The following is a 12,890-nucleotide window of genomic DNA, read 5'->3' as shown; positions in this document are numbered from 1 at the left end:
GCCATAAAACCAGGTACGCATCTCAGGGGCCTCAAGATGCTTTCTTTATTGTAGATTTTAAATCTCCAGGTGAAGGGTTGTCCATGGATCTTCCCCTGGGCGCCTTCTAACCCAACAGACAGCTTGTCTGGTTCCCGAATGTCACACTGCGTGGGGATGAGATGGAATCCCACACAATGCCTCAGGAAGAACTAGAAACTGCGAAACTCCCAAACAACCCGATAACCACGCAGCTGCTGCAGCAAAGTATGAACACAGCCAGGTGAAGCCCACTTCCTCCAGCTCCCCGGCCTGCACCGACACCCACTCCAAAGACAGCTCAGGCCTTCCTAGAAAAGGCAGGTCCTGACCTAGGCTAACATTTGTAGGTAAATTCTTGGATATGAACTACACGCCCTTCAACACTGATATTTCTATAAAGAGAAGGTCAAATAAAAATATAAGCAATCTTGCAAAATTTCTCAACATTTGGGGAGATCTCTTATCTCCCCTTAAATATTGCAAATTTCTTTGCAACAGAGACCATATTTTATCACTCTGATGTTTATGACAAATTGGCAGGAAGTCTAAAAATCTCATTTTAGAGACACGGAAATTGAGACCCAGAGAAAGGCTTCTCCTGCTAAACAACTGTTATCTGGTTTGGAGAGAAAAAAAGAGAGCTAATACAGGCTAGAAAACACATTTTTAGAGAATGGTTGAAGACGAAAGAGTTATTACAAAGCCTAGCAGATGTTAACATGTTATAAGTACATAAAAGAATTTAAAGCTACAGTGATCTTTTCAAACATTATATGATTAGTTTGGTTCATATGCTGGTCATGAAAAGGAATTTATTTCAGTGTAATCTAAGATTTATACCAGCTGTGGTAGGCAGTCATAGTCCCTCAAAAACATCCTCATCCCCATCCCAGGCCCTGCAACTGCGTAACACTCCATGGTGAGGGATTAAAGCTTCAGGGAAAGGAGGTAGCTACTCAGCTGACCTTGAAATAGGGAGGCTGTCCTGGATCATCTGGGTGTACCCCATGTAACCTCAAGGGCCCTTACATGGAAGCCGGCAGAAGAGGCAGAGGGAGACTGGACAAGGGAAGGATGGGGTAGGTGGGGCCATCTGTGGCTGTGAGGATGGGGAGGGACCTCCAAGGGGGTCCCGGAGGCTGGAAGGGAAATGGCGTCTCCCCAGAGCTGCCAGAAGGGGCCCGGCTATCACTGAGTGGACACCGCATCGGACTCTAACCCACGGACTGTGAAATAACAAACCTGTGTTCAGCCTCTGAGTCTGTGTTGGTGACAGCAGCCCCAGGAAACTCACACAGCAGCTTTCGCCAATAAATAGATTTTCCTATTTCTCAGAAAATTCTATAATATCCTGTATAAGTACAGATTTTCCTGTACTGCTCAGGACACTGTCCTGATAAGAAGCTATCGATAGATAGAAAATCAATAGGTAGAAAAAGTTAAAATACTGGCTTTTTAACTAAAGATAATGTCTGGTGAAGGTTTGTTCTTAGAAGAGAAGTTTGCAAAGTGTTTCGTCCTGGCATCACTGGCGAGCGTCTTTGAAGATCTGCAAAGGCGCATGTTGGGCAGTCCCCCGGGAGCTTCCATTCACTTTCCCAGGGTTTCGCGCCCCTGCCCTGCTCCCTGACGCTGGCAGGAAGGCCATCAGGTGCTCCGTGTGGGATGAATTGTGAGAATCCAGCGAGTGCAGGCAAGGGAGACAAATGAGAGTGACAGAGGCCAGAGGGGGACCTGGAGAGCCAGAGCCCTGGGGAAGAGAAAAGGGGAGCGATTAGAACAATGGGAAACAGAACAGCACAGAAGAGAGAAAAGACAGAACGAAGTTGTGCAGGAGGACTGAGAAGGCACCTGGAGACATGGGGAGGGAACGGCTGACTTCTTTCCAGCCAGAACTGAGGCTGGCCCTTGTCTGAGTCAGGCGGGCAGGGCCCGTGGGAGGGACAGAGACACCAGTGGGGTGGGAGTGTGCGGTGGTGTTGCTCTTTCCCACCCCAGGCCCCTACGATGTCGCCCTGCACAGGCTGCGTGGCTGTACTGAGTGTTTCCTTGAAAAACAACACGGTGCAATTTGGACTATCGCAGTTTCACTGGAAGTCTTTGAATACAAACCAAAGCCTACGTGTTTTTTTATACCTAATGTGTACATATATTCACAAAACAAAGCAATTCTTTTTTTCCCAGAAAGGCAGGAAGAAAACAAATGATCTCAAATGTGTCTTCTATGAACATTTTTGGCGGAGTTTGAACCATATTTTGTCTAGGCAGGCCTTGCACACCGGAAAGACCTCCGAGAAAACCTGTTTCTTCTCTTTCTCATGTGGTCTCTGGTTTACCAGCTAACAGAAATAACTTCAGGGGAAGAAAGAGACCATTGTCCCTTTACCTCTGGCTTCCTTAGTCAGGAATATGAGGTTTTAGAACTGTATCAAAACTGGACTGCATGATTGATTCTGCACCATTTACCAGCATTAGACTTGCCATGACTGTTAGATGTACTTGAAAGCTGTCCAGCTTCCTACTCAATCCTTGCAGGCAACAGATGTCGGCCCCCTGGATACTGCCAGTCAGCACAAATGCCTACTCTCAGAGGTTTGGAGAATCGAACTGGGGTGGTCAGGAGCTCCTGATCCATTCTCTGCCCAAGCCAACGTTTAACGTCTCCAAGTGGGTCTGTGAGCTCAGTCGCTTCTCTGCAAGGCGTCAGTTATCCAGTGCAGAAGCCGTGACTGTCTACCCCTGTGTGCACGTGTGGGAGTGCGCTGACGGTGAGTGCAGGCCGGGCAGGGCTCTTCTTAAGTTGGATTCCAGGAGAGACTGAGTTAAGAAGCTTCTGCCTCTTCCTCATAGTTCTGTCTCAGAGTCATTGCTCTGTGGTTCACTTCGGTGTGCCGTGGGGCACATGTCGTCTGGCTCTGCTGGGCCGTCCAGCGTCTGAACCCCTCGGATCTGGGGAACCCCCTGCCTCCTGTGTGCCGTGGGGCACACATCCTCTCGCTCTGCTGGGCTGTCCTGCATCTGAACCCCTCGGATCTGGGGAACGCCCTGCCTCCTGCATGGACATCAGATGCTTGATCCTCAGCTCCCTAAACTGAGGGCTCAGCTCTGCTAACGGCATGCTCATGACTTTTTAATCAGGAGCCATAGCTTTTAAACAACAGCAACCATGGAGAATTCTGTCTGCTTGATAAAGGACATAAAATCATGGAGTTTCTGGGTCAGGCGGCGGCAGGATACGCTGGACGCCTGCTGCTCCCGAGGACAGCTCTTGGCAGGTTCTGTGGTCAGCCGTGGAATATGGACTGAGACTAGAGCTGCTCCCGTGCAGAAGGCTCTCAGAACACTCAACCCCTTTTCCGTTCACATCTCCAGATAAAAGTTTCTGCAATTCCAATGGTGAAACCAGACTGACGCATCAAAGCCCATGGTCCACCATCAACTGTGGGTCAGGCCGGGCGCAGTGGCTCACGCCTGTAATCCCAGCACTTTGGGAGGCCCAGGTGGGCAGATCACCTGAGGTCAGGAGTTCCAGACCAGCCTGGCCAACACGGTGAAACTCCGTCTCTACTAAAAATACAAAAATTAGCTGGGCCTGGTGGCAGGCGCCTGTAATCCCAGCTACTCGGGAGGGTGAGGCAGGAGAATTGCTTGAACCCAGGAGGCAGAGGTTGCAGTGAGCTGAGATTGTGCCACTGCACTCCAGCCTGGGTGACAGTGAGACCCTGTCTCAAAAAAATAAAATAAAACAAAACAAAAAATAACTGTAGGTCAATGCCGGGTGCAGTCCTGGGCCCTAGTCTTACACACGTAGAAGCTGCACAACACCCCCCGCCTGGAAGGCTCTCGTGAACAGCACTGGTACTTGAGTGAATCACCCATCAAATCTTGGAGACAGATGAGACCCAAACAGCCAGGCGCTCTCCAGAGACAGTGGCTGATGTTTCTGGCTTGTGGCTGCTATGGTAGGAAGGGCGTTGAGGTCCATGTTTAGCTGAGAAGGCTGCATGCCACACAGGTTACACACGCTCCTATTCACAATAACCCTCACTAGTTCCTCTGTTAATGTCTAACGAGGCTGTGAACCAAACTAAAGAATGAAAGAGCCCAGAAAGTCATCTTTTTTCTAGATGAATCAGCTCAACTTGTGATTACCTGCTGAACCAGTTCAAACTAGATCCATCTTTTATTTCACTAAAACTCCTGAACCAAAACATAAGAAATATTTCAGAACCTGAAATCAACTCATTCTTTGAGGCTCTGACTTACAGGACAAGCACTGTTCTTTGCAAACAAGCCACAAGGCTGCGTTCTCCGGACGAGGTGTAAATGGTGCTACCTGATGCATGATGGAGTGGTTGATAAAGGCAGTATTAATTCTTGTCTCCCCACCACACCCCTGCTCATGAGGCTTTTGGGTTCTTGACCACATTCTGGTAGTGTCCAGAGATGGCTCCCTCCATGCCACAGATGGATGTGGGAAGCCCCAGATTTACTGACTCATCCCAGGGGTTGTGACCACGCCTGGCTCACCAGGCTCCAGCGCCCGGGAGGAAATGAGGAATCGTGGAGGAGCTCTGTGGACTCAGTCCCTCCGGGTCCAAGCCTTTGTGAATAACTAAGAGAGCCCAATGCTGCTCTCAGGATACAGCCTCACTGCTCTACTGGTGCTTCTCATAGAGAACATTTTGTGAAGGTAGAAAATGATGCTGCACGCCCACCTCGGCCTTCACGGACTCGGCTGGTCCACCCCATCTTCTCCTCTTCTTCCCCATCCTTCCTCACTCTGCCCTCTTCCTCTCTCCTGTGACCATCAGCCTCCATCTCTGACCCTCCCTCTAGGACACCTGGTGCTCCAGGGCCTCTTCCCCAGGGCTCCCTCTTGTCTCATAGACCTTTGCAAATTTCACCACAAAGTGCCCAGGCCCACCTCAGCGCTCCACTTGTCACATGTGGATCCGTTGGCCCTCCATGCTCAGCAGCACACGCACCCAGACGTCTGCACACACACTTGCTCATGCCTGGGCGTCTGTCCATCACACCCCTCTGCCCTGGGCTGAGGCAGACACTGGATTGACTATTTCCGTGAATCACAACCACACCATCAAAGCGGGGGCAGGGGCTTCTGCAGCTGGAGCAGAGAGTAGGGCCAAGGGTGCCTCTGTCGTGTGTGGGCACATGTGTGCACTCACACGTGTGCATGTATGTGTGTGGTGTGTGGATACCTCTGTGCATGCTCATATGCATGTATATCTGTGGTGTGTGTGCTCACATGTGCACGCTCACATGGGTGTATTGTGTGGTGCATGTGTGCATATGTGCATTTTGTGTGGTGCATGCATGTGCATGTGTGTCCTCATATGTGTGCTCATGTGTGCTCACGTGTGTGCATGTGTACACACATGTGTGTGATGGAGGGAAGTCAGGAGGGGGCCACCTGTCTGAGGACGGATCAGGAGGGAAGCATCCCCGGGAAGGGAGCCTGAGGACAAAGCCAACCATGATCCAGTGGCCTGTGCCCCCTGTGTGCGCCACCCAGCAGCTCTCGTCCCAGCTTGTCCCGGGCGCACAGGCTCCTGAGTGGCAAGAAAGGCTCTCCTGTCAGCGGAATCCATGGTGGCAGAAGAGGCAGAGGTTGTTGGGAACTGTCCCTCTCCCTTATCTCTCCCCCTCCACAAAGAGGGACCGTGGAGCCACTCAATCTAACAGCAGATCAGGTTCCTACCATGCGCTGATTTGCAGAAAGGACTAATGTGCAGATTAAAACGGACACTGCTGAGCGAAGCAATTTCCGCCCTGTGATATTTGAAAGTGCTGATAACTGCCATAGCAACCCGCTCACCACACTTCAGCTTCCTCTGGCCCCGGTCTTCACAGCTGCTGGCTGTGGCTGCAAGGTTAAGATGACGTTAGCTTTCTAAGGCTAGAGAGACTGTGCCTAGGACGCGCCATGGGAATGTAACGGTTCTAACTGTGAGGTTATATGGTGGAAGAGAGGCTACTGACAATGTATAATATGGTGGAAGAGAGGCTACTGACAATGTATAATATGGTGGAAGAGAGGCTACTGACAATGTATAATATGGTGGAAGAGAGGCTACTGACAATGTATAATATGGTGGAAGAGAGGCTACTGACAATGTATAATATGGTGGAAGAGAGGCTACTGACAATGTATAATATGGTGGAAGAGAGGCTACTGACAATGTATAATATGGTGGAAGAGAGGCTACTGACAATGTATAATATGGTGGAAGAGAGGCTACTGACAATGTATAATATGGTGGAAGAGAGGCTACTGACAATGTATAATATGGTGGAAGACAGGTTACTGACAATGTATAAGCTGAATAATTGTAGTTGCTGCTTTTGTGTATTAAGCTTCTTTTCAAGATATAGAGAAATGTACTGAGGAGATAACTAGCCCCTAATACCCTATGCAGAAAACATAAACGGAGTCAGGGAAAACTGCCTATGCTTTGAGTTAGGATCAAGGGGAAAAGACGGTCTCTGTGGGGAATTGCCATGCTGTGCATAGTTGTAAGGGATGGAGGCCGATCATCTCCTAGGCCGGTGAGGTGAGAGGGTCAGGAACCTGGGAGATGAGCGTGAGATGCAGAAGCCCAGGAAGGGCGGCAGCTTTAGGCAACGCCACCGGGCCAAGTTCCACTCGCTTAAGAACCCGTCCTCCTCCAGTCACCCGACAAGCATTTTCTTTTCAACTAAGTCTGAATGGAACACAAGGTCAGCACTTCTTCAGTCAGTGCTGCCACAAGCTAGGTGTCATGCTGGGAGAGAGACATGGTTCCCGATAGGTCCACGGTCTCTATGATGGTAAAAATATAACAAACGATGACAGTAAAATATTACAGACACTGCAGTACACATTTGGAGGGAGTGCCAGCATCAGAGGGGTCAAAAAGGTTGATAGTGGCCTGATCTTTAGGCTTAATCTTAATGTGTAAGTCACATTCTCTCCAGAAGGAGGCTGGAGAGAGGGAGAAAGCATGTCCCAGGCCCATGGTCCACAGAACGGCTGGGGAGAGGGAGACAGCCTGTTCCAGGTGCGTGGTCCACAGCCTAATGCACGAAGGACTTCAGGTCAGCATCTAATTGGGTAGAGCCACAGAGACTGCAAGGGTCCAATCATGGGGGTGTCAACTGCCGCACCCGGTTTTATCCTATAGACCAGGGCTCAGCAAACCACAGCCCCTGGGCCAGATCCATCCCACGGCTTTTTTTTTTTTTTTTTTTTTTTTTTTTTGAGATGGAGCCTCTCTCTTGCCCTGGCTCAGGTGCAGTGGCCCAATCTCAGCTCACTACAATCTTTGCCTCCTGGGTTCAAGCAAGCAATTCTCCTGCCTCAGCCTCCTGAGTAGCTGAGATCCACCACGCCCGGCTAATTTTTTTGGTATTTTTAGCAGAGACGGGGTTTCGCCATGTCGGCCAGGCTGGTCTTGAACTCCTGACCTCAGGTGATCTGCCCACCTCAGCCTCCCAAAGTGCTGGGATTACAGGTGTGAGCCACCACACCCAGCCCACGGCGTTTTACTGGGACACAGCCACGCCCATCCATTTGCATACTGCTCATGGTGGCTTTCATGCAGCCACGCCCATTCATTTGCATACTGTCTATGGTGGTGTTCATGCTACCACAGCACTCAAACAGTTCCAGCCAAGATCACATGGCCCGCAAAGCTTGAAATATTCACTATCTGACCCTTTAAGAAAGTTTGACAACCCCTACACAGGAGACAGAGAGTTGTTAAAGGCTTTTTAAAAAGTTGATTATTTGGATTTCATCAAAATTTAAAACCACTTTTCCTCCTACGACACTGTTAAGACTTAACAACTTCTGATTCTGACGAGACAGCACAGACTCCTCCCTCCCTGCTCCTCCCCACGAGGTGACAATCAAAGGAAGGGTCTGACAGGTGGGAGGGGGAGAGCAGATAGTGGGGAGGCCCTGAGGACTTGAGGAAAGGCAGCATCCCAGTGCTCCCACCCCCACCTGCAGGCAGAAGGCAGCCCAGGCCCAGACCTCCAGCTTACTCAACCCCACCAAGCTGCAGAAACCAGCCCAATCTTTCTTGGATACTTTTCTGCTCTGTCCATGGTGCCTGCAGAGGTCAGCCAGGAGCCTCTGCAGCACTGGGTGGTCTGGTGGAGTCTCCACCCACGGTCCTGGGGTCTACTGACTCCCACTGAGCACCAGCAAGTGGCCCTGGGAAGCACCTCAGCAGCCACGTCAGCTGAGAACAACCAGGAGCCCCTCTGGCATGGGTGGCCCAGAAAGCACTCCCCACCCACAGGCCCAGCGTCCCACCCCACACCCATGGGCACCAGTGGCTCAGGAGAGCACCAGCAGGCAATACCAGCAGGAATCAGGTGACACAGACAGGGACTGAGCAGGACAGCTACAGGCACCAGGCAGCACAGGAAAACCTTTCTGGCCCAGGGCCCACCAGGCAGCGCTGGAAGGACTTTCCACCACAAACTGTGCCCACCCCCAGGGGTGCCAGCAAGGATGAATAGGGCCCATCAACACCAGGTGACCTGGATAAATGTTCTCCCCCTCACAAGCCCAGGGTCTCCCTCCTCCCCCTACACACACCGTGAGGCCTGGGGAAGCACTGTCCACCCTGCAACTCAGGGTTTCTCACCCACCTCCCAAAAACTAAGAAGCACCAGGAGACTTGAGGAAATGCACTCCACCCTTCTGAGTGGCACTAGCAAACAGTGAGCATTCTGCCAACACCAAGTGGCCTGAGAGGTGCCCTCCTGCAGGACCAGAATCACCCCCCACTCAAAGACAATAACAATTACAAATACTCTTGAACCAAGTGAAAAAGGAGAAAGACTTAGCAAATAAATAGAAGATACAAAAAGAATCAAACAGAAATTGTGGAACCCCAAAATACAACTGAAACAAAAAAAAAACTCAATGCATGAGCTCAATGGCAGAATAAATATACCAAAGAGAGGATCAGTGAATTTCATGATAGAACAATAGAAACTACACAGTCTGACCAACAGAGAAAAAAAATAGATTTAAAAAAAAATGAACTGAGCTTCAAGGACCAATGTAACAATAACAAAAACAAAATCAAAATTCATGCCATCAGAGTCCCAGAAGGACAGGAGAAAGTGTGTGGGGCTGAGAAAATGATTCAAAGAAATCATAGCTGAAAATTGGCCAAATTTGGCAAAAGACATAAACCTAAAGACTAAAGAATCTTGTTAAGTCCCAAGCAGGATAAACCCAAAGAAATTCATGCCAAGACACATTGTAACTAAACTTCTAAAGACTACAAACTAATAAAAACATGTTTAAAAGCTGCCAAGCCTGTAATCCCAGCACTCTGGGAGGCCGAGGTGGGTCGATCACGAGGTCAGGAGATCAAGACCATCCTGGCTAACATGGTGAAACCCCGTCTCTACTAAAAAAATACAAAAAATTAGCCGGGCATGGTGGCAGGCACCTGTAGTCCCAGCTACGCGGGAGGCTGAGGCAGGAGAATGATGTGAACCTGGGAGGCAGAGCTTACAGTGAGCGAAGATATGCCACTGCACTCCAGCCTGGGCAACACAGCGCGACTCCATCTCAAAAAAAGAAAAAGAAAAAAAAAAGCTGCCAAGAAGAAGCAGCATATTACCAACAGTGGAAAACCTACTCAAATATAGCAGATTTCTAATCTGAAACCATGGAGGCCAATAGAAGGTGGTACAACAGTTTTCAAGTGCTAAAAGGATTGTCAACCCTAAATTTTATATCCAGCAAAAATATCCCTCAGGAATGAGGGAGGAATAAAGATGTTTACAGATGAAAATATATAAAGGGATGTGTTGCTAGTAGACCTATACTTAAAATGTGGCTAAAGGAAGCTCTCCAAACAGAAAGGAAATTAGAGTAAGAGGAGACTTGGGACCTCAGAAAAGAAGGAAGAACATATAAATAGGTAAAAATAGGGATAAATAGGACACATTATTCTTTTCCTCATGAGTTTTTAAAATCATATTTGATGGTTGAAGCAAAAATGAGAAAACCATCCGATGTGGTTGATGTATGCAGAGCAAATACTTGAGACAATTTTATTGTCAGAGCAATACTCATGACAATATTTTAAAAGTAGAAAGAACAAATTGAACTAATTGAAAGTAAGTTTTGTACATTTCACTCAAAGTGCTAAGACAGATACTGATACCAGTAGATTGTGATGTTGTGTATGTATATTGTAATACTTAAAGCAACTAATAGAAATTATATGAAGCAGTATACTCATAAACACTATAAATAAATCAAAATGGAATTGTAAAAAAAAGTCCAAATAACATATAAGGCAAGAAAACAGAAATGATAAAGGAAACTAATAGACAACAGTCTTAAGTCCTAACATATCAATGATTACTTTAAATGTAATTAGTCTAAATATAGCAATTAAAAGTCAGCAATTGGCAGGATGAATTTTTTAAAAACCTGACCCAACTATACGCTGCCTACAAGAAACTCACTTCAGACACCCTTATCTTTTTTCTTAACTTGAAACAAAAAGGATAAGGATGGAAAAAGATATATCATGCAAACATTAATTTAAAAAAGCAAGCCAAGTATGGTGGCACATGCCTGTAGTCCCAGTTACTAGGGACACTGAGGCAAGAGGTTTGCTTGAGCCAGGGGTTCAAGGCTGTAGTGAGCCATGATCATACCACTGCACTCCAGCCTGGGTGACAGAGAGAGACACTGTTTCAAAATATAGAATAAAATAAAATAAAATAAATAAAAAATTAAAGCCAGAGTAGCTATATTAATATCAAAAAAATGTAGACTTCAGGGCAAATAAAATTACTAGGGATAAAGTGGGACATTACTTGATGATAAAAGGATAAATGAGAAGACATAATGATCCTAAATATGTATGCACCAAATGACAGAGCTTCAAAATACATGAAGCAAAACAAGGTTGAAAGAATAAATAGACAAATCCACAATTATACTGAGAATTTCATCACCCCACTCTCAACAATTTATAGTACAAGAAAAATTCATCAAAAATATAAAAGAAAGCAATATTGACCAATGAGATCTATTGAATTTTACAGAAGACTCCATCGAATGACAGCAGAATACAGATTCTTTGTATGCACTCATCAAACTTGTAACAAAATAGAACATATCCTGGGCCGTAAAAGCAAAACTTGGGAAATGTTAAATAATTGAAATCATGCAGTATGTTCTCTGACCACAGTGGAACAAACGAATAGCAGAATTAGAATCAATAGCAGAAAGAACAGGAAAACATCCAAGCGCTTGAAATTAACAACATACTTCTAAATGAACCATAGGTCAAATGGAAAGTTTTAAAAGAAATTTAAAATGCATGGAACTGGATACAAATTAAAATAAACACACCAAAATGTGTGGGATATCACTAAAGCAATTCCAACAGGGAAATTTATAGCACATAACATTTATATTAGAAAAGAAGAAAGAAATCAATCATTTAAGTTCTTACCTCAAGAAATTAGAAAAGGCAAAGTAAATCCAAAACAAGCAGAAAGGGGAAATAACAAAGATTAAAATTGAAATTAATTAAACTTAAAAGGAAAACAAGAGAGAAAATCAATGAGACAAAAAGCTACTTCTCCATCCCCAGACCCCCAAAAGGAAATCAATAAAATTGATAGACCTCTAGCTAGGCTGACAAAGATAAACAGAAGGTACAAATCACCAAAATTACAAAATAGAGGATATCACTACAGATCCTGGAGCCAGCCACAGGATAGGAGAAAGTACTTGCAAAAGACACGTTTGATAAAGGACTGTTATCCAAAATATACAAAGAACTCTTAAAACTCAATAATAAGCTACTCGGGAGGCTGAGGCAGGAGGACAGCATGAACCTGGGAGGCGGAGCTTGCAGTGAGCCAAGATCGTGCCAGTGCACTCCAGCCTGGGTGACAGAGCGAGACTCTGTCTCAAAAAAAAAAGAAAAGAAAATAACCCAACTTAAAAATGGGCCAAAGGTCTGAACAGACACTTCACCAGAGAAGATATACAGATGGCAAGTAAGCACATGAAAAGATACTCATCAACATATGTCATTAAGTAATTGTAAATTAAAACAACAATGCGATAATGAGATACTACCATACACCTATTACAATGACCAAAATCCAAAATACTGACAATACCAAATGCTGGCAAGGATATGGAGCAACAGGATCCTTCATTCGCTTCTGGTGGGAGAGCAAAATGGTGCAGCTACTTTGAAAGGTAGCTTATTAGTCCGTTTTCACGCTGCTGATAAAGACATACCCAAGACTGGGAAGAAAAAGAGGTTTAATGGACTTACAGTGCCACAAAGCTGGGGAGACCTCACAATCATAACAGAATGCAAGGAGGAGCAAGTCTTACATGGATAGTGGTGGGCAAAGAGAGAGTTTGTGCAGGGGGAACTCCTCTTTTTAAAACCATCAGATCTCTTGAGACTCATTCACTATGACGAGAACAGTGCAGGAAAGACCCACCCCCGTAATTCAATCACCTCCCTCCAGGTTCCTCCCACAAAACGTGGGAATTGTGGGAGTTACAATTCAAGATGACATTCAGGTAAGGACACAGCCAAACCATATCTGGTAGTATGGCAATTTCTTAAAAAACTAAACATACTTTTACCATATGATCCAAAAGTTGCTGTTCTTGGTATTTACCCAAAGAAGTTGAAAATTTATGTCTACACAAAGACTTGCACACAGATGTTTATAACATTTTTATTCATAATTGCCAAAACTTGGAAGTAACCAAGATGTCCTTCAGTGGGTGAATGGATAAACTCTGGGACATCCAGACAATGGAATATGATTCAGTAGCA

General features: G+C 46.2%; 1 protein-coding gene across 5 annotated transcripts in view; it reads right to left on the bottom strand.

Annotated features, from left to right (window-relative positions):
* WDR37 (WD repeat domain 37) overlaps window positions 1–12,890 on the bottom strand; it is a 215,128-nt gene that overhangs the window by 114,660 nt on the left and 87,578 nt on the right. The gene's annotated exons all lie outside the window — the stretch shown is intronic.

Source organism: Pan troglodytes, chromosome 8 (genome assembly GCF_028858775.2).
Source record: "Pan troglodytes isolate AG18354 chromosome 8, NHGRI_mPanTro3-v2.0_pri, whole genome shotgun sequence".
In the NCBI taxonomy this organism is placed as follows: Eukaryota; Metazoa; Chordata; class Mammalia; order Primates; family Hominidae; genus Pan; species Pan troglodytes.
This window is presented reverse-complemented; position numbering and strand designations above follow the sequence as displayed.